The 3,969-nt window shown below is 39.6% G+C and overlaps 1 protein-coding gene across 8 annotated transcripts in view; it reads right to left on the bottom strand.

Annotated features, from left to right (window-relative positions):
- The window catches only part of LOC102973572 (latent-transforming growth factor beta-binding protein 1), a 259,508-nt gene that overhangs the window by 227,749 nt on the left and 27,790 nt on the right, over positions 1–3,969 (bottom strand). The gene's annotated exons all lie outside the window — the stretch shown is intronic.

Genomic DNA, 3,969 nt, shown 5'->3' with positions numbered 1-3,969 from the left:
ATGGAAGCAACCTAAGTGTCCACTGACAGATGAATGGATAAAGAAGGTGTGGCACATACATACAATGGAATATTACTCAGCCATAAAAAGAAACTAAATTGAGTTATTTGTAGTGAGGTGGATGGACCTAGAGTCTGTCATACAGAGTGAAGTAAGTCAGAAAGAGAAAAACAAATACCGTATGCTAACACATATATATGGAATCTAAAAATAAATAAATAAATAAATAAAAGGTTCTGAAGAACCTAGGGGCAGGACAGGAATAAAGACGCAGATGTAGAAAATGGACTTGAGGACACAGGGAGGGGGAAGGGTAAGCTGGGACAAAGTGAGAGTGGCCTGGACATAAATACACTACCAAATGTAAAATAGATAGCTCGCGGGAAGCAGCTGCATAGCATGGGGACATCAGCTCGGTGCTTTGTGTCCACCTAGAGGGGTGATATAGGGAGGGTCGGAGGGAGATGCAAGAGGGAGTAGATATGGGGATGTATGTATATGTATAGCTGATTCACTTTGTTATAAAGCAGAAACTAACACACCATTGTAAAGCAATCATACTCCAATAAAGATGTTAAAAAAAAAAAAAAAAAAAAAGCAACTCAAGATTCCCTGCCCTCCTGGCTCTTCCCTTCTGTCATCTCATCATCATCTCTGTGAGACTCTGGGCATGAGAAGAATCTTGGTTTGGGGCCCAGGGGCTGGACGGCGTTCGATAAAGGCTTGTTCTCTCAGTTCTACAGGCTACCAAACACCTCTCTGAGCATGAAAAGAGGTCAGGCAGGGCACAGAGCTGGGTGTTCCGGGGAGGGACCTTCCACAGGGCAGGGCTGGGGCTCTCTCTCGGGGCTCCATCTGTAGTGGCCCTTGAAGGGTCTGGATAGGAAGACCTGGGCAGATGTTTTGTGGGAGAGTGGGAGAGTACCCTTGGTGATCCTCAGGCACTCTTGCAAGGGGTACAGTAGGGATGAAGGTTCTGTGTAAGCAGGCAAGGGTTTGGGGCTAGCATAACTTGGGTTTATCATTATCATTATATTATCTATACCTGCAATGATAATGCCTAGAGGGGCATCCAGGTTACAGTTAGGATTACCACAGTGCACATTTGCAGTCTTTTGTCCCTATATAGCCATGATACTGTTCCATGCTATAAGCTGCTACGGAGCCTGAATAGCTACATAATATCCCATTAAGCTGAGAGATGATAAATTACACAGTCATTACTTTATTATTTGTTTACACTGCCTGAATTTCTTTTTAACTACTGCAGATAAGGCTGCAAGGAACATCCTCAAGCATGTAATTGTATCTTTCTTGGTAATTCTTTCCTCATGCTTTCAATTAATATTGGGCAATTGCTTAGTATGTAACAGGCAATGTGCTAGGTGATATCATCAACAAGAAAAACATATAAGCCAATTAAAGCAATGTAACCATCTTATCATGGGGAGGACAGGGAACTTAGGCATTAAGAGCAAGGTCCTGGAAGCTGATCTCGAGGGGTTGTGAATCCCAGTTTCACTATTTCTTAGTGGTATGACCATGGACAAGTTATTTAACATTTCTCTGCCCCTCATTTCTTCACCTATAAAATGAGCATAAAAATTGTAACCCCTCATATGGTTGCTGTGTGACTTGAATGAGGTCATATATTCAAAGCACTTAGTACTCAGCACACAGTAAGCACTCAGCAAATGTTAGCCATCTGCATAATCTCCCTGATTAGGATACAATGGGAACGCATAAAAGGGGAAACCACACATATTCACACCCCTTCCGTGCACTGGCAAGGAAGGGGTGTGAATATCCTTATCACCAGTCAGGTCATGCAGTATACTGCATGTTAATTCATTCACTACTCTGCTCCCGGTATCCAATGAAGAGATGTTGAATTGCTGAGTATATCAATAGATGAATCTTCTAACAAGAGTTTATCAATTATTAACATCAAGAGCAGTATATGAACATATGCAAATTCACATCTTGTCAAAACTGGATTTTGTTCTTAAACACTACTACCACTTTAATAGCTTCAAAATAACTTCTAAGCTGTAATATTCTACCTGCAATCAGGTTAAACTATAACAATGTTGATTTCACATGTCTATTTACTAAAGATTTTTAATGGTTTTAACGTTTGTAACTTTTTTTTACTGTTTTTATTTCCTCTTGTTTGAACTATCTTTATATTTTACCTATCCCTTAGAATCGTAATGATTTTTAAAATTACTTTAATGATGGTTTTTATGGATAATACAATTTAAGATTTTATTTGTCCTAATGATGAAAATACCTTTGCAAACATATTTCCTGTTCATTTTAGTTTGTTTGGATACAGATATTTTATTATTTCCATATAATTAAGTTTATAGGTTCCTTTCTCTATAATGTTCTGTTTCATTCCTTTAAAAGCTGCTACCCCTCCAAGTGTCTGATAAATAACCTATTTCATACTAGCTCTTTACATTATTTCCATCTCTCTCTTATTTAACTTGTTCCATCTGGAGTTTTTACCCAGTGTATAAATACGGGTTAACACTCATTTTGCTTCAAATTGCAATCTAAATGACTTCACATTAGTTATTAAATAAAACTTCCTTTCCCATTTTTTTTTAAAAGCTAAGTTATTTTGAATGGAAGTCTTCAAAAGGGGGAAGACATAATGTGGTGGAAAAAAGAAAGAAAAAAGGGAAGTTTAGGGCGGAGTCAAGGATGGGAGGAGGAGGGAGAATGCAGGATAACAGAGCAGAGGCCCAGGACTAATACAAAAGCAGAGAAACATTCCCTGAGAGACATGAAAGAAGAAACTCACTGGGTAATAAAATGAAATGGGGTCTGTAAAATTCAGTCGGATGCCAAAAGGTATAAATTCTGAGTAGACAATGTTTGGGAACCATTACTATAAACAAAAATCTGCATGGCCCGTCTACAGCTTCCTTTTATTCCCACCCTCCGTGGATCATTACTCTTCCATGGCTCCCACCTAACTATGCCACCCTAGGTGAGCATATTTCTTTACCCTGGTCTTTTCTTTCTTTTAAAGAGCAGGGATCCCTTGCAGCATTCTCTTCCTGAGTAGTAAGCTGTCACTGAGGAGCATAAAGGAAGGTGACACTAGGATGCAGTGCAGGATGTCACAATCACCATGATTAGGAAAATATCCAACGCAAAGGATACAGAATATCCTGTGTAGCTGCTGATGGGATGTGCATTTGAGCAAGGCAGCCACAGATCTTTCTAGATATCTGAACTAGAAAATCCTTAGGCAGGAAAACAGACTCCTAATACCTTCTTTACATACTTAAGAGTCCAGGCAGATTGTGACCTTAAAACCTCCGTGTAACACAAAAATGCACAGGGAAAACCAGTTTAGAAGCCTGTCTACACTGGTGGGTGAACTATCCCAACTACTGATGAATTTCAAAGTTTTACATCTAGGTGACAGAATATACACATAGGTATAGACAGAGATTGCCTAAACTCACCATCAAAATGGGCTGAACAACCACCTGACAATTGCTGTCACAATTAGGTATCAGTTTCTGCTTCAGTTAGTAAGAACTGAATTTTCACTTCTTTGCCTTTTAGACTCATACAGGCCTTAGTGAAAGAGTTGAAGTTAGAGGTAAAAGAGGGGCTTTTTACAAATACTAAAAATTCGTAAGACTGCATCACAAGTTTCAATTCTACAACCTGTTAGATTAAAAGAAAACCCTACCTCAGATTTCTTATCTGACACAGCATCCCATTTTTGGGTCTCATATCTAGGGGTAAAGAAGGATGAGACTGCCTAATGGGAATGAGAAGGTGATTTATGGATATGATCACACGCTAGGATGGTAGTGAAGAGCTTCCCAAATGGTTTTTTTTTTTTTTTTTTTTTTTTTTTTTGTGGTACGCGGGCCTCTCACTGTTGTGGCCTCTCCTGTTGCAGAGCACAGGCTCCGGACGCGCAGGCTCAGCGGCCAT

This window comes from Physeter macrocephalus, chromosome 12 (genome assembly GCF_002837175.3).
Source record: "Physeter macrocephalus isolate SW-GA chromosome 12, ASM283717v5, whole genome shotgun sequence".
NCBI lineage: Eukaryota > Metazoa > Chordata > Mammalia > Artiodactyla > Physeteridae > Physeter > Physeter macrocephalus.
The sequence above is the reverse complement of the archived record's forward strand: the minus strand, read 5'-3'. Positions and strand labels throughout refer to the sequence as shown.